Source organism: Pseudopodoces humilis, chromosome 2 (genome assembly GCF_049639895.1).
Source record: "Pseudopodoces humilis isolate 2021_Gansu_Grassland_sample_001 chromosome 2, ASM4963989v1, whole genome shotgun sequence".
In the NCBI taxonomy this organism is placed as follows: Eukaryota; Metazoa; Chordata; class Aves; order Passeriformes; family Paridae; genus Pseudopodoces; species Pseudopodoces humilis.
In genome coordinates, this window is record NC_142201.1 from 59,107,426 (window position 1) to 59,133,428 (window position 26,003).

At 36.3% G+C, this 26,003-nt stretch overlaps 1 protein-coding gene across 1 annotated transcript in view; it reads left to right on the forward strand.

Annotated features, from left to right (window-relative positions):
• The window catches only part of DGKH (diacylglycerol kinase eta), a 161,297-nt gene that overhangs the window by 55,254 nt on the left and 80,040 nt on the right, over nt 1-26,003 (forward strand). The window lies entirely within an intron of this gene.

Sequence of the window (26,003 nt, forward strand, 5' to 3'; positions counted from 1 at the left end):
CTGTTTGACTCTTAGCAGTGTCAGAATTTTTCCCACTAGGAAACCACTTTATGTCACTAGTGACAGATAGCTTTTGTTTTGGAGTATTTACATATACTTTGCATTCTTTGGGAGCACAGTATTTATGATTCCCTTTAGGGACCCATGGTCTGTTCGTGCTTACCTGGGCGTGCACCTTCGGTTAACGGGGCAGTGGGAGTGGCACGGCTGCAGAAGAGGAATGGTTTTTGTAAAGTGGAGAAGTGGAGGTTTTGGCAGCTGCCTTTGATTCTTGCCTGCCAGCCTTCATCCTTAACCCTACACTAGGCATGAACTCTGGTCTTTCTCCTAACTGTGCAGGAGGGGTCTTGCTCCCTGTATCCCGTGTTAATCGAATTTGTAAACAAAGTGTTTGCCTGTAAGCAAACACTTCCAGGTCCTCTGTTGAAAAGCTTGCTATTAAACTTTAAGCATTACTAATGCAGCTGTTAAAATGTCAGCTGTCCATCAGCAGTGGGTGTTTTCATGGGAATGAAAAAATCCTGCTTCCAAGAAATGTATAATAGTCTTTGCCACTCAACTGTGGACAGAGCAGTGTTTTCTTGATGACGTCTGCTCTTCTTGAGTAACAAAGTTCAAACCTTTGTCTCATTTCTGGCTGATCACTTGAGGGAAATATGCATGAGGCATGAACATTGTCCCCCTTGTGGAAGTGTGACAGAGATTGGGACTAGATATTTTATGGATACTAAACAAATGTAGTATGACCTGTGCACTTCACTACTGATGTTTAGTTTTGGTTTTCTGGGGGGGGTGGTTTGAGAAAGAAAATGCGCCACTTAAACTCAGAGCTTAACTAAATCCTCCCACAATGGGTCACATTTTAGCCTTGGCCTCTGTTTCCTGTGACCATGATGCTTAGAGATGCAAGGTTGAGTTATTCCATCATCTTGACATAGCCCTGTGCTGCTGGCTATTATCCAGAAACCTTAAAGAAATATTTTTCCCCTAAAAATAACAGCTTTTGATTTTTAAATTTTTTTTTTTCCTTGCAGAGATGTGATAATATAATCTGGTTGAGGCCAGATTGCATGCCGCCTGAATAAATTAGGTTTGGTGTAGCACTGCTTAGCCCCATTTTTCTTGTACGGTGAGCTAATATTTTTTTGTTGTATACCTCAGAGGCTGACTTACTAAATGCTCTTGCTCCTTATAATTTGGTGTTTCATGGCATGAAAAAAAATTAGGATTTTACTTTTGATTGCAGTTTTAATTGTGTCAAACATTTATAGCAGCTATTGAATGTGTTGGCTGGCTATTTAGAAGCGTTCTGAGGTGCCTGTTCTCTCTACAAAAGTTCACGTCCCACCACCAAACCGAGCAGGTTATGGAATCTTGCCAGTGAGAAATCTTAAGGGAAAAACACTGTGTTCAGAAAATGCTGCTGTATTCGGAATCCTAGGACTTGTTCTAAAAATAAACTTAATTGAAAAGATTTGTTTTCTTTTCTAATGTGGTTTGCATCACTGTTTTATTAATATTTAAATAACAGAATGTCGTAACCCGGAGTACAGAAATACTTCTGTACAGTGCTCCCACCAGAATCTTGGAAACCTTACATGAAGCATTATGATGTTTATTTTGCCACTGGCAATTTTCTTGGTTTAATGTTGCACTACACAGGAAGATGAAACTCTGAGCTTTCTCCAGAATGAAAACCAGATGATTAATGGGTTAAAAAGGGAAAGTAATTAATTTTGCTAAGTTAATGTGCATAGTCATGAATAAGGCTTTATTTGCCAAGGTTTACTTGTGAGAATCTTTGGAAATTGGAGTTTTTTTTTTCTTGAACCAAATCTTACAACCTGACAAGAAGATGAATATAGAGCATGCAAATTTTGATAAATTATATTTTTTATTTGAAATTATTTTACTATATTAAACACAAACTGCCTAGCTTCCTCTCTGTTTCCAAATAATAATATTGTTTTCCAGTACTTTGAAGAGAAATAATTGGATTGATGCAAAGCTCAATGATTGGCTTGTAAATGAAAATCAATTTTCCCAAAGAAAAACTTCTTTTTTAGTAACTTTGAAGTTGCAGCTTCAACTGCAAGCTCTGAGCAGGCTGGCCTCTCTTCCATTGGCTACCTATTTTAATGTGTATCTGTTTAGTGTATTGATTTATTTTTCCTTTTCCCCCTGCTGTATTATCCTCCCATAACCTGCTATGCTTATTATAAATGTAGTCACTACAAAAATAGGTGCTTGATAAATTCTGATGCAATGAATCTAAGGTCAGTTTGACATTATCAGGAGCTTGCTTATGAACAGGTTTATGCCATAGGTTTTATCTTACAAAGCGTGAGTGGGAGTACAGAGCAATTTGGGGACCAGCCAGGGATTTGTATCTGTCTCTTGAGTACTAAAGTAACAGTAAAGCAGAGAGCAGTGGTGCTTTTTAGTCATTCTTCAAACAATTACTTTGTATGTGTGTATAGAAGTTTCAGATTTGTTATTATTTGATAATTCAGTGTATAAACTTAAGGATTTTCTCTGAATCATTTTTAGCTATGTGAGAAAAAAAGAGTACACTGAAAATGATGGTAAAAGTGAAAGCTTTTCTTAAGGCCAAAATAAATAATAATTACTTTTTCTAAAGTAAATCATTACTTGAATTGTGATAAAAATGAGCCATTTGGAAACTGCATATTTGTTTCAGCTCCAGGCATCCACCGTTGACTGTTCTATTTGAAGTGATGTTGAATGAAGTTGAAGATGCAAAACTTTTAATGGGCTTCCTTTCCCCTAAACTTTCAGCTGTGTTTCTGCTGATTTTAATGCAAGTTATACCACCCTATGATATTTTAAAGACATTTTATTAGAGTTTTAAAATACTGAATTATGTAATTTGGCAGTGTGACTTAGCAGCAGATTGAGATAGAAAGTAAACCAGACTGCAGTCACCTCAACTTAAAAGAACAGTGTATTTTCATTTTCTGCTGTCCAGTGCTTCAGATGAGATGCTATTTTTAGCAAAATACAGTAAAATGTTTGCCAGAGATCTCATCTCCACCAAAGAGTAAGATTGCTTTGGTGGAATTAATGAAATGATGGCCTTTCTTTTTCTTTTCATGGTCCCCCTCTTAACGCTGTGTAGAAAATTCCCCGTCCTCTCCTGTTCATCTGCCTATTTTGAAGAGGGATCAATGTGCATGATATACAACAAGGAATGTTCTTGCTCTGAGTTTTCCTCTCATCCCCTCCCAAAACCAGAATTTCTATGCTTTTATATGTGGTGTACTGTTCCTTAAACTTGCCATGAAATTGCCCATGACTTCTTCAAATTTCCAAAAGTTCCTCAGACTTCCCATGAAGTTGTCTACAGATGGTGATTTTTGTCCCAGTTGCCACTTAATATTTTTTATTGAGTGCTTTGAACCTACTGATCCCAGATGAAGACAGGTGCCACAAGAAGATGATACTCTTTCGTTGTAGAAACAAACCCCATCTAGTCTCCCAATGTCACTTACAGAGGAGATGGGGCTTCGCTGTGTGCAGATACACACTTACAGCATAGATTTTTGTGAGCATTAAGTGTATCACTTGTGTCACCAGCTCACACTCATGTGTCCATATGAAAACTCCTTTTTCCATAGTTCAACAGCACTGTAAACACTGTGCTGTGTTTACCATGTATGAATTTTACTTTTAGTCTAGATGTAAATGTTCAAAAAGGCTGTATTTCCTTTGGAAGCTTTCATTACATAAATTTTTAAATTTCGATGAGTTGAAGAAATAACAATTAAATACAGTTTCTGAAGATGTATTGACGCAATAATCTGTCATAAAGAATCCAATTACTGCAAGCATGGGGTGAAAGTTTAATTTGAAATTGTGACAGAAATGCACACATAGCATCCAAACTTTTCCAGGTTTTATAAGGTTATTGAATTCTAATAAACTCTAATTCACCATTGGAAATGAGAAATTAACTGAAGTGAACCCCTTTAGTCTTTTTGAATGAAAAATTGGAAGAAGTGTTAGAACCTTCAGAATTTTCAGTCTGCTTTCATACTCATTTTCCAAATAATTTTTTCTTGCTGATTCTAAATTAGGGGTCGATTATTTGTTTCTAATTTAAAGTGGCCCGATGGGTTGAAATTAGCCAAGTTACACAGAATTACTATTGGTTTCCTGGTTGCATAAGCCTACCAGGAAGGTTGTGAGAGGTCATACTGCTGGGGAGAGCGTGGCTGCAGTTTGGGTGTGCTCTGGCTGAACTAATCAGAAAAAAAATGTTTGTAAAGCAGGGAGTGGTTCTGTGTTAGTTTTTGCATGAGGAGAGGAACTACTTGCATCTGTATTTCTGTTTTCTAAGGCAATGAGAGAAGGCACAGGGAATCAGGTTATTTAGTGTCATTTGCATTGCAATGTGGTTTTCATTTATAGGCACCTATAATATCTCTCTGTAGGTTCCTGTAGTGCCATAGGCACATAGGCACATAGTTTTAGGAAATTTTCAGACGCAGTTTTAGTTACCTGCTGTTCCACATATTTTGTTACAAGTAATGTAGCAATTTGAGGAAGTGATAATTCTTCAGATGTAGTTAAATTCTATTCTTGTCTTTGCTGTAATACTTTCACCAAACTTCATGCAAAGTCCTCTGCAAGAGAGGACGTACTAAGAGTTGTCTTCTGCCCTTCCCTTGGAATCAGCATTCCTTTTGAAGAGTGAGAAGATGGATAACCTAGGAATATATTCTTTCAGCTCTGAAAGGCAGACCTAGCTCTCTTGTGGATCAAACAGAAATGGAGGAAGTGATTTAGCAAAGCAGCAGTCAAGCCCCTAATTTTACTATGTAGATAGAGATGCAAATTTCTGATGGCAGTAAATAGAACATACTGATTTTTTTTTATTCCACAGTTAGACACATGACACATCAGTAGAAAAACCCCTGCTCTATACATGTTTGAAGGCTTTTATTAACTACTGCAGGAGTCTATGTTATTGGGGTAACTGAGAAACAAAAGCAGAAAAATTGCACAAACCCCTGTTCTGTTAGATGCCCCAGAATATGGAAACTATGCACAAACAAGAACTAAAATTATACATTGATGGCTTTATCACACCTCTACTTCCTTCTGAAATTACGATGTTTCTGTTACAAGCCCCACACACTTCTCATAATGTTTTCAGGTTTTTGTTTTTTTTTTTAATTGCAAAATTTATCTTTTATTAGACTGTCAAACATGATTGTCTTGTGATATGAGCAGTCCTTTTTTAGAAAAAATTATCATAACATATTTTGAGCCAGCAATGAAAAAGCATTTATTTTGGTAAACTATGGATCTTTTAACATTCCTTTTTAAGAACACAGTAGTGCTCTGCGTAAGAAGAACCCAGAAGGAGGTGTAAGAATATGTGACATAAGAATGCAGACATAAGAATGTCTGATTTTGGAGGTCATGACTATAAAGCTGGGTCTTTGAATAAGCAAAAAGTAATGTTTTCTCTGTGAGATGATAATTTGGTTTATATCCATTGCAGGATGCATTGAAAATAACCTGGCACACTGTAAAACACAAAGAGATCAAAGGCTATGTACAAAGGCTAAATAATGACTTCCTTGCCTTCTCTGATGGTGGAGGCGTTGTCTTCTCCTCAAGATCTTCAATACATGTAATGGGAAATGTGGGTGCTGGAAGATGTTAAAGGCATTCCAGGATTACTAAATGAGTCAGTAGGGAGGGGTTTTGATTTTGGAAAGTTGATCCCTGTAGTTGTTTTCTAAAGAAAGCCCCCAACATTTCTGTACAACAAATTACATAATTGGAAATACCTAAATAAAAATAGGCTTGTTTCAAAATTGTGACTGCCCAACCAATGAATGGTATAATCACATCACTGCCCAGTTTGCTAGTCTAGGGTACTCTGTGCTCTGAGTCAGTTTATTTTTTAAAACAAGTATATTATTTCTGAGCAAGAGGATTCTTTTACCACTACATTAAAAAATGTAGTCTTTAATTCAGAAGTATTTTTTTTGTGGAATAGTAGAGTCTCATGGGGTTTATTTCAATGTTCTCACATTAAATGCATTGCATTTCTTAAAGGTTCATGGACAGTTGATATTGGAGTTGTTCTCCTGGAAATGGTACATGAAGGTCTTTAAACTGGATACTGGCTCAAACTAATTGAAACCATTTCAGGCTATTTATAACTGAAACCATTCTGGCTATATATAATTATTAAGTGAATGGAGTATACAGTCCCATACTTCTTTACCATCTATTTGACTTTAATTTGTCAAATTTGACTGTTCAAAAACCCATTTTGGACTTGATTCCTTCAAGGGAAGGATTAGGGTTAGATAAGTGCTCTTAGGGAATTCTTCAGCCAGTGTCTGAACATCTGCACAGAGGTTTGGGATTTGTGAAACCCAAGAGAAACTTCTGTTGCTGTGAGGAAGGAATCAGAATGTGATTAATGTTTTCATTAGGAACCTAAACAAACTACCAAAAACCACCAAAAGCTTTCTAGTACAGTTTGTTAAAATGATTTCCTAGTACAGTTTGTAATTCTTCAGACAACTGATGTAGTTTATGCTGGCAAAAGTTCAGTTTGCTAGTATATGTGTGACTTTCACAGCATCTGTGAAAGTCTGTTGTCACACAGCCACATGTCATTACAGCTCTACCTCCTTCCAGTGCAACTAAAGTTGAGTGGTTTTAAAAGTACTATTTTAAAAACCTTGGGGGAAGTTGTCAGGAGAATTTTCTTCCATTTCTTTTCTTTCTTGGTTTTGAGTTTTTTCTGCTATAGCACAGCCCTCATGTGCTCCCAACTGGCAGCTAATTTTCATCTCTTGAGCAATTGGTAACAGAAAATTTCACATTGATGTCTTTAGATGGGTGAAGAGGTGGTGTGGCCCCATAAACACTGCCTGTTCTCTAATGTTCTGAATTGTGTGATCTTTACCTTTCCTTGGTTTTATAAGTTTTAATTTCCCCACATACTAGGTTTGTTTAAATATTTTAAATAAATATATCTATTAATATATAATATAATAACATATCTATTAATTATTTTATTATAGTCTTTCAAGTACTTTAAGAGGGCTTCACACTCATGCGGCTGTTCTTTAAACAGTACACTAACCATTTCACAGTCCTTGGAGTGCTTAGTCCAACCAGCTGTATCATGCCTCTGATTTTTGTTCTAGCAATGTAACATACAGCTTAAGAAGCCTCTGTGTGACTGTTTCCAGGTAGAATTTCACATTTTTTCTACTTCTCATAATGTGAATGATAGTCTATTCAGCTGTAGCCTTGGGAGATAGGAGGAAATTGCAACAGAAAGATAAGAAATTCAACTTCTTCCCACATGCAGCAGTTAGATTAACAACTGAGTATTTTGTCCCTTTCATTTGGTTCATTTGTGAATGAAGACATGAAAGAGAATTTTGTAATTGGAGCAAGGCTGGAAAATGGCTGCATTTAAGACAATGCCAGAAAAGGCTATGTGACTCCCTGGTTCCCTTAAGAGTCAAGTTTTGGGTTCTTTCTTGATCTGGCTAGGCATATCCTTGGTTATCTACCAACCAAACAGAATTGCCTTCTCCCAGCCCTAAGACCTGCACAGCTTCTGCTGTGCAGGGATGGCTTTTCTGCATTTATGACACCCCAGGGAGACAACTCTTACCACTCTCAGTAAGGTTTGAAGCATGAAGTTTGACAGATTTAGATATAGTGTAGAAGGAAATCCCTTGGCATTTGTGTAGTCTCTTGATCTGAGTTGTCTATAATAACAAGTTGGAGGCAGAGTAGGACACACTAACCCTACTTTCAGCAGAGAACACTGGAGCTTTCAGTGATCAGGTTCAGGCTAAGATTTTTTTTTTTCCAAACTTCTTAAGTGCTTTTTTTTTTTGCAAGACATCTCTCTTGAAGTTGAGAAAATTAACATATCTGTGGCATCATTTATTGGGATCTTTTGGGATTTGAAATGGTCATTTTGTATAAAAAAAAATCTGGTACATTATTTTTTTTTCCCCTGAGCCAGAACAGATGATTCCTGAGCAATATCATATGTAATGATGTAATGATATCTATGTTTTAGTTTATGTATTTCGTGATCAGGGTTTTTCTGTAGAAATACATTCCTAAGAAGATGCATTAAAACTATTTCATATCAGTCATGAGGAATGCCCAATTTGACTAATTTATCTAGCATTAAGCAAGGCTATCCAATATGACATGGGAAGTGAGATCACAAAAGTTCATTAAAAAGTAATGAAATGTCTCTTTGGTTGATTTACAAGAGTGGGCTGTAACATGAAAAATTCCACTTACGGAAGCAGCTTCATTATTTGGATGGGTTATTGCATAAAATACAAGCAGAGTAACTGGATGTGGGAAGTGAGTCAATTCAGTAGTTTGAGAATGGGATTAGGATTTCGATCAACTCTTCTGTTGGTGCTGACTCACTGTGACCTTACGCAAGTCAGTGAAATTTTCTACATATCAGCAACTCAGCCTAGAAATATGCTGTTCCGCTCACCTTTGCCTGCAAGCTTTCACTGTTGCAAATGAAAGGACAGAAGTACCTAAAATAATTATAAGAACTTTTTGAATCTTATTCTTAAAATAAGAATTTCTCTAGTTTCTCTAAGCTGCACTGTGGAGAGGTTTATAAGGGAAAGAATTGTCTCTTTGCCTTATTTTATAACTAAAGCAACTGTTTTGTAAAATAATTAGCAAACACACAAACTGAAAATATTAATATCTTTTCTAATCCCCTTTGATAATGTTTAACACTGGCATTTTAGTTACTGGGTTATTTTTGCCAGAACAAACTGCTCAGCCTCATCTGGCTTAAAGGGAGGGTATTAACTTAATAAATTAGTTCCTAAGTGATAATATTATATTATTTAATATTAATATTTTTTTATTAAAATAATTCAGATAAAGTGAGATAACATTGTATTTAACCAGGCAGTTGAAATTCCTGATTAAAAACCTCTCCTTTTTCAGTGACTTAATGTGGCAAATAAGTTTTGTGCTCTTGAATTTTGTTGGTAACTGCTGCTGCTATCCTCACTTGTCTGCTCCATCATTTTTTTTCATGAGATACCTTGCCCCATTCTGAGCTTTTTTATTTCTTTCAGTGTTGATTTAATGAATCATCCTGACAGCAAAGAAATTTGTTAGCTGGGGATTAAGGCAAACAGGAATGTGATGCTTTTGCTTGGGGGTAAGAGTGACTGCACATTGGGTTGCTGCTCGGCTGTTATGCTTTTGTGTCAAACACTCCCGTAATGTGCACCAACTCTCAAGTCTGGGCAAGCCCTTAACAATGCTTCCTTTGGTTTTAGTACTGTTCACAGATTGTAGGAAGGCAGGAGTTTGACTTGGTAACATATTACTTGAGAAAGCACTGAGGGGAAAAATGGTTGGAGAGGAACAAGGGCTATAGTTCGTCTTGGCTTGGCAACTTCAAGACTCCTTTCTTTTCCTGGCTGTATTCTCTTGGCAAGCTCTGACTCCATAATAGTGCTGTGAAATGCATTTGGGACCCCTATATGTGTAAAGATAATACATATTTGCAATATGTTCTATTATATATCAAAAATAGAATATATGAGAATAAAACAATATAAAGTCTGTGAATCAATGTAGCTGAATAAGAGCAAAAGATATGGCACAACCGGTTTGTTATAATGCTTAGCTGAGCTGTATCTTCTATGTACTTAGAGCTATTTATACAGCAAGGAACCACTTTCACCTTTTTTCTCCTCTATCATGTTGTGTACAGTACAAGTCTAATAAATATTTATATACTTACCTTAAAAAATGCAAGTGACTTTCGCAAGACCAACTTTTTTGAGTTATTTATGATACTGGCTGATGTAACTAAGGGAAAAAAAAGATTGACTATATTTTACACTAAAAAAAAATAGGAATTAACTTGTCTTTTAATAACAGTAAAGCCTGAGCGTCCTCTTTCATGTATAGAAAATTCAAAAATAAGTGTAAGAACAGAAGCTATTAACCACATATGACTCAGCAACTTGCCTGAGCAAAAATCTTTACACTTCTGAAGTTTAGCAACTGAAAATGTCAGCTTTTAGTAAATAAATGCCAAAGCTCTTCTATTTATGTTCTCACTAAACATTAATTTGAGATTGTTCTGGTTTTCTACAACAAAACCTGTGTAGAATGAAAGGATAATTTACAACACTTCTTTCCTGAGTCTCAAAAATTTCAGATTTTTGATGCTGCAGTTGTCCATGCATACATACATTCTGTAGTTAAAGTATTTATGCTGTAAAGACTCAAAAACCTACTGCAGAAATGCACTTATTTCACCCAGCCTGAGTGCTTACCCTGCTGTGTGCTGCTGGGCTGCTCTTGAACATTGCATCACACTACTACCCCCGCGTGGTCATTTGCTATAGAACAATTTTTATGACAAAAATAAAAGTTCTTGCCGATTACTTTCACTTAAAAGGCAGGGATAATTTTTAGAGGGACACTGTGTTTGTGTTTTGCCTTAATATTTGTTTAAGGCATTATATAGAGAGTATTTGGAAACTGCAAAACTCAGTATGTGTTCTTATTTTCACATAATAGTGTGACAAAGTATTGCTTAGGAAGTTGCTAGAACTACCTTTTCCAACAGCTTTTATAGCTTCATTAGAGAAAAAACACCTGGAAATTTCAGGGATAGATTCTAAAGTAAGTTTAATAAGCTGTAAAATATAAACTGGAATGTATACAAACAACATTGACATGAGATTTCATTGGTATTACCTATTCTATATTAAAGTACTAGGCACAGTACTTATTCTCAAAGTAGTTTTTGTGTGCAGAAACATATATTCATTGGAAGTGTCCATGACATTCTGCTATGTAAAAGAGTGGAATTATGAACTGAGTACTCAGAAAGTTCATTGTTTCCTAGTAATTTCTTGCTGTCACATTGTATAATAAATTTTGAAATAATTATAATGTATTTTTTTTTAAACACTGCAGAAAACTTTTGCTTTGCAGTGATTTGTTGCTTCATAATGATTTATTTTAGAACTTATAAAATATATTAAATAATTTTGTGCATGTTAATGTTGTTCCTTTTAAGTCCAAATCATCACTATCATATCTTAATTTAAATCTTAGAAAAATTCCTTACAAGTAGGGCTAATTTTGGTAGTGGAGCTGACTTTGTGTCTTGCATTGTAAGTGAACTCATTTGGTCATTGTGAGTGTATGTGAGTCCCATGGAAAGGTGATATTTTGTTTCTTCCTATGTACTACTTCCATGCTATCTCCATCATCACTATTAATATAAAAGTACTTTCTAGGATTACAGTCTTTGCCAACCATTGAGATCTGGACTGAATCTGCTGCATTTTTCATGTAGAAGTTAGCATTGTGTACTATGCCAGGGCGGTTTGTGGAGGGGGATTTTTCTTCTGTCATTTTCAAAAACCTGTCACAATCTTCATTAAATACAAAAAGGTGGTCAGCGATCATAATTTCTTACTCAAATCCTGATTTGTAGATAAGAATACATGAATCATTCTTAAGAGGTGTGAAAAAAAAAATCTGTATTAATATTATCCAACAATTGTTCTGAAATAAACAGTGCTTTCCACTCTTTCATTTTTTCCCCCCAGGTTTTACTGTTCATATATCCATGGATACTCTAATTGGACTCAGCTCATAGGTTCTTATTTTTCATACTAGCAGAATGTTAATGGAATTTTAAAATTGGTTGTATTTTTACTTTTTTATGGAACTTCTTCAGACAACTCCTTAGAACCAGCTTCCAGCTATCCTCAGAACAGGAATGATCTACTTTGGTATAAAGTGGGGCTTGCTTATCCAGAAAGATGTCCCTACTCTTGATAGTGCACATTATATCTGTGGTTCAATAGTGATCCTGTTTTCTTATGAAAATGTTTCTAGGTAGGTGAGTTGAACAGCTCAACTGAATTGTATGGTTTCAGGGACACCATATATCCAATAACAAATTCATGCAGAGACTCCAAAATAGAGTTTTTCTCAATCATTGATTATTCATAATGACTACTGTTGTTCATGTGAATGGCTTGTGGTTATTCATAGCATTCATTCTGAATGGCTGCTGTAAATTGGAGGACGTAGCCTCACACTGCAAGAGACCCTTGTTGATCTGCATGTGACTTTTCCCATCATTATCAATGATGTTTGACTTAGTAATCTTTTTATTCCTTGCCCTTCTTTTGCACCAGTTCTACCTTAAGAATCGTCTTTCTCATTTCACTTACATCACACCACCTTCCTCTCTCCATTTAACTGTCTATGGCTATTTTGGCTTTCAAATAGTAATATAACTTTAGTTGGGCCTTAGTTTAAAATGGCATATTCCATCTCAGGGTGTTTTAATAAATCCTTTTCATATCTCAATTGTTTAAAGCTGCTCTTTTGAGTGGTAATTCCTTATGCCCTGGACCAGATTCAGCCCAGTTTTTATCCAAATATAAATAGCATCAAAAGGATGCTCCAAGTCACAGCAGCAGCATCTTGCCCTCATCTTCGGTGTTTAAGGCAGCAGAAAGTAAAACTACTATGTTGTTTAAAAAAACCCACTGACATGCAAAGAAAACAGTTCCCTGCCTTCAGCCACTGTGCTATATGTATCAGAATATTATTTTTTCTTGTTATATTTTTCATTAACCTATCACCTCATTTAAGTTGAGTCTTTAGTAGTGGATTACTGGTAATAGCAATTTTAAAAATGGACTATATTCTAAAATTTGCAACAATAACCAGCCTAACTAGGAAATTACAAAGTGTACAGATGGCTTAATTGTTTGAGAAGCATCTCTTAAGTGAGATGAAAAAAAAAGGGGGGAAAGGAAAAAAAAAAAAGAGTATTAATCACATTTATTCCCAGACTGCTTGCTGCTATAAGACCATATCAGGAATCTGGCTGGAAGAATTGAGTGATAAGTTCAGGTGATTACTGAGCTGATTCAGAAACTGACTCTTGATATGGATGCTTTGACTTCGTTGTCATGTCTCTTTCATCCAGGTCTTTTTGATCAGCACCTCTGTCTACTGTCTGAAACCAATTAATAAACTCACAGTACTTCTGTACAAAGGACATTTTCAACTAGTCTCTTTTTCTTAAAATACTCCACTTAAAGGGGTTTTCTAGCAAGAAAAGCATTATAAAAAGTAGCTAGAATTATTTTTCTTGTAATTAAGATAGCATAAGACCACAATTACCTAGCCTAATCTTTGAAGCCTGGCTAATTTAAAGGACAGTGAAGATCATCCTGTAGTTTTAAAATTTTTATCATACAGCTTAGATCTAATTAATGTATTTTAAATTATTTTTATCTGGTTTTATATGACTTTCTCTGCATGTGGAGAAAGTTCTAATGTATCTCAGCCTCCAGTGCAAAGGTAATGGGATGCTCTGGCTCAGAAGTTTTGGTGGGTTTAGTGCTCAGGAGACCAGCCTTTCTGCTTCAGATTACTGGTCCCAAGGCATGCATGTTGTGCATCAGTCATTGCAGCATCTAAGGGTATTGTCTCAGCTCAGACTGAACTATTGTTGGCTGCTTGACCTGAAACACTCCACAGTGGCTGCACCCTCCCTTCCATGACTGTCATAGCATGGGAGACAGCAAGATTTTCTAGAGTGTATCTCCCAAAGTCCTCCAGCTTTTGTTGCGGGGAAAAGACAGCAACTCCAGATGTTCCTTAAGTACTTAATGCTTAGAAATGGAACGGAACTCAGAAGTTTATTGTACCTGTATTAAACACAAGTAAGCAATTATGAGGATAAAATTATTTTAAGCAGATAGAGTAGACACCAAAGAAACATGATCAGGAAGTCTCAGAGGAAATCTGATTAACCATATCTATTTTTAAAAAATATTTTCCATGCTTTTCATGTTTATGTGAAAGGACAGTAAAATAAATAGGACACTTGATGAGCATTCCAGAGGAAAGTAGATCTTCTCGCTCATAAATGCTGTTGAAGATGATGTGAGAAACTTCATTGAGAAGTTTCAGAGCATAGTCATGCTTACCTCTAGGGCTGTATGTGAAGCTTAGTCTTAGTACATAACAGGATAGAAGACTTCCATAACATACATCCTCTGTGGAAAACAAGTTTCCATCTTTGTTCTTTTTAAAAATACTTCCAGATGTAAATTTGGTTTGGGCATTGATTGGTTAATTGTGAATTACTTTGGTCAAAAAGCAGAACAACCTTATTACTCATTTAATCAGCTGTGTGTTCATATTATTTTCTCCTGCTGAAAAGTTAGTGTGATTTTAACAAAGGAAAGTTGGAGTGTATCAAGTAAAGGACCATAACAATTGTCCTATTGAGTGCTTTGTCATTAAAAAGTACTGTGAGTTAGTAACAGCCTTTGAGTTAATTTATGGATTTTTTACATCTGCATCATTGTCCTACCAAAGCACTTTATGATTTTGAAGTGCAACAAGAAAAGTTTACACAAGGGAATCCATTTAGTTGGTAAAGCATCAGTGTAACTGAGGGCTTTAGCAAAACATCTTCTGGGAATAGTTCAAGGATAGCTGACAAAAACAGATGAAGACTTCGTTCAAATAGAGAGAAAAGAGACACATTTTTGTAATGACAGATCATGTGAAAACTCAGATTTTAGAGCCCCCATTATTCTATCTACGGATTCTGTGATTGGAAACTGAACACGTGAAGATTATCTTTACAGAAGCAATGAATGCAGGCTTATGAGATGCTGTGTTCAGCTGTGTGTCACTTCTGTGTTCTCCAGTTCCTATTGCATGGAATGATAGAATGGTGTGTGTTCAAAGGGACCTTAAAGATCTTCTTGTTCTGTCCCCCCTGCCATCAGCAGGGACACCTTCCACTAGACCAGGCTGCTCAGAGCCCCATCCAACCTGGCCTTGAACACTGCCAGGGATAGGGAATCTACAACTTCTTTGAGCAACCTGTTCCAGTGTGTCAACACCCTCACAGTAAAGAATCTTTTCCTTGTATCTAATCTAAATTTGTCCTGTTTCAGTTTCAAGCCATTCTCCCTTGTCTGCCATGTCCTGACACTACATACCCTTGTAAAAAGTCCCTCTTTCATAAGCTCCCTTTAAATATTGAAACTCATCAGCACAGGTAATAAGCTCTTTCATAAATTTATAATGGTTCAGTAGGTACATGTGTAATGTTTATATGTAGCTGCATAAACAAGTGAATTTAACAGCATAATGTCTCTGGTTACAGAAGGCTGTTAGTGGTCTGGAAGTAAACTTGAGATCTGTTTGGCACTTACTCAGTATTCCATCACAAACTTTAATTTTCTCCAGAATATACGAAGCTATAAAATATTTACCTACTAAATCTAATAACTCCAAAAGAATTAAAATACAGTAACTGGGACTGGAATTTCTGGTGCCAATTTGGCCTCCAGACATTGTCTAGTACTCCTAGATTTTCATAGAAAATCTGCATTGGGAAAAAATTGTGCAAGGAGTAGATTACTCAGTATTTGTAAGGAATTTTAGGAAAAGCAATCCTAGAAAAAAGGTGCAGTTTTGCTGCAAGGGCTTTCACATTTAGAACTAACAGAAGTTAAAGACAGTGAGAATGAGTTTGTCATAGTCCTACGGTCTTAAGAGCAGTGTACTGCATGGGTGAACAGGACACTTACAAAAAACCTTACATAAAAAGGAAGCATACAAAAACTGGAAGCAATGACAAGTGATCTAGAAGGAATTTAGAGAAACTGTCATGTAGGGGTGGGATTAGGAATGCCAAAGCCCACCTGCAGTAGAATCAGAATACGGGATGTGAGTGCCAATAAGAAGGTCTTCTACAGGTATATCAGTAGAAGGAGGAAGAGTGGGGCAAACTCATGGCTGTTGCTGAATGAGGCACGAGACCAGGTGATAGAAGACATGAAAGAAGCCAAGGTACTCAATGGCTTCTTTACCCTGGTCATTACTGTTCACACCAGCCCTCTGCAATCCCAGGTGCCCGTGACCAGTTGGAAAGTGGGAGAAGGTGAAGGAACATCAAGTGTGGGAACACTTAAACTGCATGAACACAAGTCCACTGGTCTACACATCTCAGTGCTTAGGGAGCTGCTTGATGGCATTGCAGAGCCATTCTCCATTATTTTTCCAAGACTGTAGCTGCTAGGGGAGGTTCCTGAGGACTGAAAAAAAAGCAAATGTCACTCATATTCAAGAAAAAGAAGGAAGATCTGGGGAAGTACAGACCAGCTGCCTAATCTCTGTTCCTTGGAAGGTGATGGAGCAAAATGTGTGATGATTAGGGACACAAAGTCCTGTTAGAGGTCAGTCACTACTGGTTTACTCCTGGGGTTGTTACTGGGGTCGGTGCTGTGTAACATCTCTGTTAAAGCCTGGACGATATTGCAGGGTGTATCTGCAGAGTGTACGGACAATATAAAATGAGGAGAAATGCCTGGTGTGCCAGATGGCTGTGCTCCCATTCAGAAATGGACAGGCTGCAGGAATGGGCTAGCAGAAACCTCATGAAGTTCACCAAAGGCAGTGCCTTACATTTGTGGAGGAAGAATCCTATCTCACTGTAGCAGGAGACAGGCTGGGGGCTGACTAATTGGAATGGAAAGCAGTGTGACAGAGGAGGGTCATGGGACAATGAAGACCAACAGGATGTTGGGCTGTGTTTGGCAGAATTGCCAGCAGGTCAAGGGAGGTGATCTTCTACTCATCCTTGGTGAGGACACACCCAGAGTGCTGTGCCCAGTTCTGCGCTATCCAGCACAAGTCAAACATGGACATGCTGGAAAGAGTCCAGTGGCAGGCCACAACAATGATTAAGAGGCTGGAGCATCTTCGATATGACAAGAGGCTGAGATACCTGTGACTGCTTATCCTGAAGAAGAGAAGGCTGAAGGGGATCATATGAATACATACAGATATCTGAGGAGTGTAAGGAAAACAGACTCAGTGGTACCCAGTGACAGGGTAAGAGACAATGGGCACAGATAGGAGTACAGAAACAACAACATTTGAAAACAAGAAAAAACCTATTTCTTTTTACTTTTTTTTTAACCCTCCCTCTTTTGAGGTTGATTGAACACAAAAAAAAAGTTGAACAATTGCCCAGGAAATCTCTGTGGAGTCTCTGTCCTTGGAGATACTCAGAAATATGTATGGAGCTACATAGATATACTTGGGCAGACTGCTCCAGATGTCTGCTTTGTGAGGTGGGCTGGACTATATGGATCTCCAAAGGTCCTTTCCAACCTCAACTATTCTGTGATTCTGCAACAACTATGCCCCTTAACTGTAAATATATTGAACATGAATGTACAGTACCAGAATTAGTTATAGAGTACAAGTATTAAAAAAGTTCTGTACTATGTCATGTCTTGAAATGCAGTTTTTTGTCCTCCAGCTTTGTTTACAAGTTTTTGTTTTTCAACATTCTTTCCTATAATTCTCATCTGTAAGAATGGGAATTGTTAATGACTTTATAGTTTTACTTTCATTACTTCTGAAGTTCCTATATTTAAAAAAGCCATCTATGAACATTTTTGATTAAAATGAAATGCCACCCCTAGTGAGATGCTTAATAAAATGGTATCATAATTTTGTTATCATTATCATCAGAAATCACAAGAAGACCCACATGGAGAAGAATAAAGAAGGTATTTTGTTCAGTGTGAAGATCATAGAAGACACAATAACTGATTTGCTTCAGTCACGTCACACATAAAATCTACTGTCAAGCTGGGAATAGATTTCCAGTCTCTGGAGTAGCTATCCTCTGTTTCTGCATTCTCTAAATATTTTTGATGATAATCAAAAGAATTTTTCACTATCTGCAATAAATTAGCCCTTCTAAGTGCTTGTTGCTTGACATTATCAGTCTTTTCCATGTGGCATATTTCACTAGTATAATTTTACTGTTATCACTCAAATTAGATTTCCAGCTTTCTCACTTAAGGATGAATTTTTTGATAGTGGGAAGTATATTAGTATTTGTCTCCATATCTATAGGTAAGTGAGAGAGACTTACATTTGAGTTATTATGGAATTAAAGGTTTTGTTGAGTTAGCTATTCTAGAAGTAGAGTGTTAAGACTGTTACTGGGAGAATACTAGAAAATGTAACTCAAAACATGATTAATATGTATACAGGATTTTATCTGCCACAGAGTAAACCAAAATTAGGGCCAATATAGACTTCCAATGGAGTGCAGCCACTGAATTAGATTAATGTATATCGTCTCTGTATCTGTGGTCATCAGAAACATCATAAAAATTCAGGAGTGCTTGGCTATTTAGTTAATAAACCTCTCTTTTTCTTATTTTAGACATAACTGGATTTTATAGATCACAAGGCACAAGATCACAAGTTTCCCACACAAAATCACAAGATTTTGTAGATCACAAGTTTCACACCTGTGAAACTGGTGTCTTGTCTTTGTGGACTTCTGTATTGAGAAAGACACCAACTGCAATGACCTATCACTGTGTAACAATGACTGATATGAAGGTTAAGGTGTGAAGGTTAGGATGGTATTGTTTCATTTTTCATCTCTTCAAAGAAGTGATAAAGATGCTAAGAACTTACTTATTAAAACCACATATGCGTGATACTAAAATTCCTGAAATTGTATCTTTAAAATGTGTATGTTTTGGACTAAATAAAGCCTCTTGGCCCCTTCGAACTGGACAGCTCTATTCTCTTCTACAGCTCTTCTTGGCTTTGTGGAATTTCTGTTGCTAAAAGCTTTTTATCTTTCTTAACTTGATCAGCAAAAGTCAGATAGGGGTCTGGAAAAAGCCTGCAAGAAGATGAGTTGTTTCCCAGCTTTCCCTGAAGAGCCGCAAGTTCTTAGTGCATCTGTGTAGGCTCCTCTCTACTGAGTGTAGCTCCTGGGAAGTCTGACAGCATAACTGGGATTTGTTTAAAGATTACCAAAATGACAAAAATGAAAACTGCAAGAATTAAAACACAGAAGGTTTGTTATAACAAGCTTAATTTTGGGTTTGTTTTCAAGAAGGGATTGTTTAGAAGTTTGTTAGTGGTATTTAGGTTTTTTTATTATAGGATGCTTCTGTAATTTCCTCAAGTAGTTGATCAACTGTTATTTGCATATTAACAATGGATAGAACTAGAGAAAGATTTTTCTGTGGAAGTGTGTTGGGATTTTTTTCTGTATCTTACTGTGTGAAGTGGAAAAATGGTTTCTTTTGGACTTACGTTGCATATACTTTACTGATTGGCAAGTGTGTTGGGCACTGCAGTTGAGAGAGAGTCTAGATTGTTCTGGTAAAGGAAAAAAATCTTTCCAGCTGAATGCTTTGACTCTTTACTTTGAGTTTTATTTTTTATTTTTTTATTCCTGAAATATGTACCATCTATATTCTTCTGTCTCAAAAGCAGTTAGACTTAGTTGGTTTAAATCTCTCTGCTCAGAGCATGCATAATTTAAAGGGAACAACTACTGAAGCTCCAAATGGTAGCAGTGAAATACTGCTCAAAGCTAGCTGACTTGTGTTACAGCACCAAAACTTAAATCTTTGACACCAAGTCACAGTCCTATGAAATGTTTTATACTTTTTTAGTGGGTTTCAGCTGTTTCATGCCCTGATTAATGAGAACAGAGAGTGAGTACAACACACTACACATGAGTGGAAATTAGGAGTTGAGATACTTGAACTGCAGAAAAAAGTTTCTTCTCCATTCTCAATCTAGTATCAACTTTATATGTAAAATAGGGTATTTGTTTGTCTATTTTTTAATTCCAAGTGTTTTATCCTAATATGGCAATATCTTACTTGTATTTGTTATGTGCTACAACCTCTATTTTTAAATCAGTCTACTAATTCCATTTCACGTTGCTATTAAATATTTTTATTATTCCAATTTCCCTGTAATTTCATATTTACTTTGTGTCTTACTGCATTACCATATGTTCCAATTAGAGGAAGCTGAAAACTTTTTTTAAAATTATTATTTATTTGAACAATAGTAGTGCAAAAATCTGTTTCCTTAGCATAGGCTGGAAGGGATCATAAAGAGAAAACGAGATTGAGGAAGAAGGACACTGTGTAGCTGTATAATTGCATTTATTTGTATTAGAGTTTTACTTAGGCTAGAGTCCATCCACGTAAATAACCCCAAAATATGGAGTATAAGAATAACTTTGAAGAAACATAGTGTTTATTATTACACAGAAATGGAGGTGTTTAATCGCAAGTTAGTGTTTTGGTGGGGTGTGTGGCTGGCTTTCATTCTGAGATTTTAGAAAGCTCTTTTCTCACAGCTAGCTGGTCTGGCTTTTTTTTTTTCTTAATAGGACAGGGATAGCTGTCATCAACTGTGACAGACTGAGCATGTGCAACTTGCTGCATTTTGCATTTTGTGATTTTTGTCACTAGTGAACCTGGAGGATGTGTTAGCAGCAGCAGCCTGGGGCATCTCATTTGAGGCAAGTGTGCTTTAGGCATCCCATGATGCAGCTCCACTTGTTCCACTGAGCTACCGGTTCTTGGTGGTACTTGTTTTATTAACATTTTCTTGATATTAAAACAATGTTACTTAGTCAACATACCAATTTTCAAATTTATTTTTATGATTTTTAGCTGCATAAATTCATAGATTCTTTGTTTGGTTTTAATTTTCAAATATTAGGCTCCCTTCACTGTGAACAGAAATCTTCAATAAAAATGTAACCTTACTAAAAGTAAGCTGCTGCTGAAGTTTTTATTCTTGGTAGATAAAATCTATTTTTATTTTGACATAACTAATGAAAAATCTGTCAGCCTAAGTGACAGTAATGGAAGCTGCAATACAGAGATTGTCAAGAAAATCACAGGCTTGGAGTTCCCAAGTCATAATTTTAATATAAATCAAGTGTTTGATTGTCACATTTTTAATAATAAAAATAATTTTCAATCCACTGAACACATGGAATATTTTAAGGGGTTCTGAGTTAATATGAGCTGTGAGATTTTACCTTGTAAAGTAATGAAGGTACTGTCTGCCTAAAGCCATACCTGTGCAGATGGTGAAAATATTCCAATACTGAAGAGGGTTTGTTTGATTTCCATACTCAGCAAAGTCACAGGGATAGGAAGCATTACAGGAGAGAGTTAATATCAAAGAGTTTCATCATATGATCTCACTCTCTCTTTCTTTATTTTCTTTTCTTTAATTGCCTGGTCTGTCAAGAACGCAAATACTAATTGTTTTGGTAAATGGGGACCTAGGCCCACTTACAAATACAAACATCAGACTTGAAAGTAAAAGAGATGCTGTCTACATAGCAGGAGAAATTCAACCTGTGATTTTTTTTGCTTGGTTGCACAGTGATCCACTTTCAGCAGTGGAATAGAAAAGGCTGTTCAGGAGCAGCATGTGAGTCTGGTGGCCATCCATTCCCATGGTAGTTCCTCATGGCAAATTCAAGGAACCACACACAGCTACACTGTTCTTGAATTTGTCTATTCTTTTTTCTGTGCTTGCTGATGCTGTCTGCCTGCACAATCTCTTGTGACAGCAAGCTTCATAAAATCACTACCTGCTATGTAAAAATGTGCTGTTTTTATCTTTGTTAAACTGATCTCAATATAGTTTTATCACATTCCCCCTTGTTATAATGTTGTGGGCTTTGGTGAGCTATAGTTCTGCAGTCACCTTACTTTTCCTGAATGCTTTTTTAAACATTATTCATATCTCCCCCTTGGTCTTGTGCTCTTCCATCTCTCTTGTTGTGAGGCAGCTAGTGTTCTGTGAATCATTTGTGTTGCCCTTCTCTGTACCTTCTCTTAACTCCATTTCTTGAGTTAGAGAGAGCAGAACTGGCTGATACTGTCCACAACAGTGTTATAGAGCAGCAAAATTATATTGTCTTTGGTTTGTTGCTTTTCTATAAGTGATAGGCAAAATTGTATGGCATTTCTGGCTGTGGTTGAGCTTAGAGAACTATGAACTGTGACTCACAGATCTCTTCTTTATTCGAAGTTGATGTGAGAATTTTAATGAGGTTTAGATTTTTCCTTGAAACATCTTTTAGTTCACAACATGCCCCTTTTCCCAATTTAGTTCTAATAATATTTCTTCAGTATTCTTTGGTGGGAAGCCTTGTCAAAGGCTTTCTGAAAATCCTGGTCTACAGGGTCTTAATTTATCTACTTGCTTTCCTCTACACCTCCTGAACACATGGTAGGTAGCAGGGTGGTATTCTCCTTTACAAAAGCTCTGTTGATTTTTTTCCAGTTGAATATGTATGGGATCAGCAATATTCTTTTGTATGGACTCTACTGTCCTACCACAAGTGGATGCTAGTAGCAGTGTATTTTGTTAGTATCAGTATATTTTGGGACCTTCAAGGCTCCCAGGTCAGTACCACCTGGCCCACATGATTTAATGATTTGCCTGGTCTAGTACTTCCCGTATATGCCCTCCATGTTGACACAGCTGTTCTGATGTTGTGGAGAACACGCTGTGTGAGATCCCCTCATCATCTTCATTGGTAAAGACAGATGCTGAGGATTTGATGAGTTTCTTTCTCCTGTGTCCTTCTTATACTTGAGTACCCTTTTCACACTTCTGTTGGAAAATGATCCTGCCAACCTGCTAACTGTGTTTCATCTTTCAAAGTTTTATGAACATTTTAGTCTCAGCATGAGCATCTGTTGCAAGGTTATCTTAAAATTCTTTATGCTCTTAATTTCTTATTTGCATTTGACTACCCTGTTTTATGGCCTTTCCTGTTCTCATTTTCATCCTCCTCACTTTCAGAAATTTCCTCATGTTCTTTTATTCACTCTCTTCTTCATACATTTTGAGCAGCATGTCCACTTACTTACATGAAAAGAAGTAGAGGGTAGACTTTTATCTTTAATAATTTAATGTTTTAGTTTGTAGTTGCCAATAGTTGGTTTACAAATAGTTAATTATTTTCTAAATTTAGAATATTTTCTCCTTTCTTTCTGTCCTTCTGGTAGCAGCAGAAGTAAAAAATTTACCTATGCAGAAATGTGAGGCTTTACAAAGTGAGTGAATTAAAAGTAAGGAAATGTGGTTGGTTTCCTTTGAAATAAAAACTATTAGTTTGACTTTTCAGGTGTTATATACTGGACATTTTTAAATCTACTTATACAAAAGAGGATGTTTCTCATTTGTAGTGACCCGAATACCCACAAATTGAATTTTTTTTTGTCATTGAGATTTTGGAGATGAAGAGTTGCATTTGACATTCTTGGATAATTGAGCACATATGTACTCCTTAATTTTATGAAAAATAGCTGTGTTTTTTATAATTGTATTTCTTCTGGAAAATGGAAGTGGAACACTGTGATGTGATTGTAATATTGTCAATCATTTTCTTTACTAATGGCTAAAATACTAAAGATTATTAGGGATTCTATTCTATTCTTGTCTAATCATAGTCCCATACTTCTGGAGGGACACTGTATTACTAGATGACACGAGATGCAGGATGGGGAAGTTCAGAGGTTTTGGCAAGCTGATGAGAGGTGGTTCTGTAAAAGTGAGAAGTAGTGTGGGATTGTGGGACCTGTACTTCTTATTTCTCTTAAATTACAGTAGGAAATGAATTAATATAATTGGAGTGATTATTGCTTATGCTTCAGATTTCATGTCCAGCTGAGATTAATTATAAAAAGGCTTCTCAGAACAGTGAGATCTTGGAGCACTGTCTTAATTGCCATGGGGAGAAGAAAAAGAGCTACTTTCCTAAGGTGCAGTTATAGACTGATCATTGCTTTTGAAAAACTTAACGTCACCGGTGTGTAGGCAATACTGAGGACCCAAATTCAAGACCTGAGAGGTTCCTTCCAATCTCAAATTACTGGAAATTCTGTAACTTGGTATAGACTCAGGAAAGCATTAATAATTAGCAGATTACTTAGTGACTCAGTTGTCAGATGGAATTTTAAACATTTTAGGTCTAAATAAAGTTACTTTAGGATATTGGGCTAAAGCTTTCTGATCAGTTTTAGTGCCTGCAGCCATGGATTTTTCTATTTGAGATGATCAAGGTCTCAGCCCAATATAGTCATTTGTGGTAAAATGTAAATTTCATGTGTATGCTTCATTAAGTGCTTCTACTTCTTGAGTAAATGTTTACCAGATTTTTTGAAAATGTTGATGCAAAAATAAATTCTGCAGAGCCTGCAAGATTTTTACAGCCAGCTTTAGGAAGCTAATTTCAAATGACTAATTGTAAAATAGATTTAATTTTGAAGGTATTGGTTTGATATTAAGGATACTGCTGTTTAAGGATTGAATAGAAACAGGAGACAATGGTTTAGTAGGCATAAAAATGACAAGAAAGAGAAGTAATTCTTTAGTGATTAATACTTCAAGATTTAGGGACCTTTATGTATTTTTAAACAGAGCTTAAAATTGCCAAAAGTATTAAGCATAATATATGTTCTGTGTCTCCTAGTATACTTAGTGCATTTTAGGGAGTGTGGATTTCCTTCCAATTTTCCCAGTAAGTCAGTGTCTATCATGAATGTGGAGTACCATTTCCTTGGAACTGAATTTCTTTAGTCTTATCATCCTCTGACCCTTGATAAGCACAAAAGTCAGGACTCCCATCCTTGTGATGAGCTTCCAAAATCTCAGAGTGTGATATGAAGCACAGGTGCTGCGTGGCTACAACAGATGGCTTTGAAGAAGTGCATGTATTTGCTCATTAAATCTGTCTATATCATGGAAAACTAACTTATCTTGGGGTCTGATCAGAAAATTGCAAAGTGCCTTCAAATGGTGTGTGATGAGCAGACCCTTTCCACTGGGAATTGTTACCCCTTAGCTAGAGCATGAGAGCCGAGACTGAATCCACTTACTGGTCCAGGCTGTTGGCATGTGAAGCTAACTGTGTCTAATCTAAACTCTCATCTAACAATGTTTGATTGGAGAGGGTTGCTTTTTTGAGACCATTAATTCAATTGCTTTGGGATCGTTGGACCGCATTTTTGGTTTGTGACGTTAGGACTATCTAAATGAGGGGTGCAATCTCTGTGCATAACAGCAGTGTTTCTCATTTCAAGGAAATGGTAGGAACAGTAAAGTGCTTTTTCTGTTTTTATTACTTGCATTAAAGTTCAGGAGAATTTCATGTCTGATAATAGATGGTGTTTATGAACTTTAGGTCAGGTCTTGGTTAAGTTTCCAGAAGCTCTAGAATAACTTCAAGTGCTGTTTGTCCCACAGTGTCTAGAAATTTTATTGTGTCTCTTATCACATTATTACATTACAAATTGGAAATATTCTGGAAATAGCAATTTTGCAATATAATATCCAAACATACTCGCTTTTTCTCATACCTCTTGTGTGCTTCAGCACTGAAGAAAACTTGAGACTCATGCAATTAGTATGCTGTGTTCATTTTGTTTTGTCTGATTAAGTGGAGAATTTCTGTAATCAGATGAATCCCACACACACTGATGCAAACAGAATACACCTTTTAAATATACTAATTTGTCTCTTACCTATTTCAAGAAATGGGCTTTATATAGACAGCATTCAGTATCCAATGGAGAGGTTTGGATCAGCGAGTCATTTTTTGCTTAAAAATATCCCTAGCTGTTACTGTTCTCACACTTTCCAGATAATAATTATCTCTAATTGTTAGCTGATTTCATGGTGAAGGCTTCAGTTCAGCAGCACAGTCAAAGTCTTGCATGACTTGCATCAAACTGGATTTTTCCCTCTATTTTAAAGTAATTCTTGTGCTTGAATCAGACACATTTAAATACCCTGTTGAATTAGTATCTGTGTGGAAATTGTTTTTCTCCTCAACATAATCAGTTTTTGAACTGGAAATTATCTTCTGTTGATGGTTTTAGTATTTTTTTCCCAAGTTGTGCTACCATCAGTTGTTGCTCATTTTAATATTTGTGGCTTTGCAGCTATCCAGACAATTGAATTATTTAGTGTATATCTTCAGAATAATTATATACCTTTTGACTGCCTTTTCAGTTTAC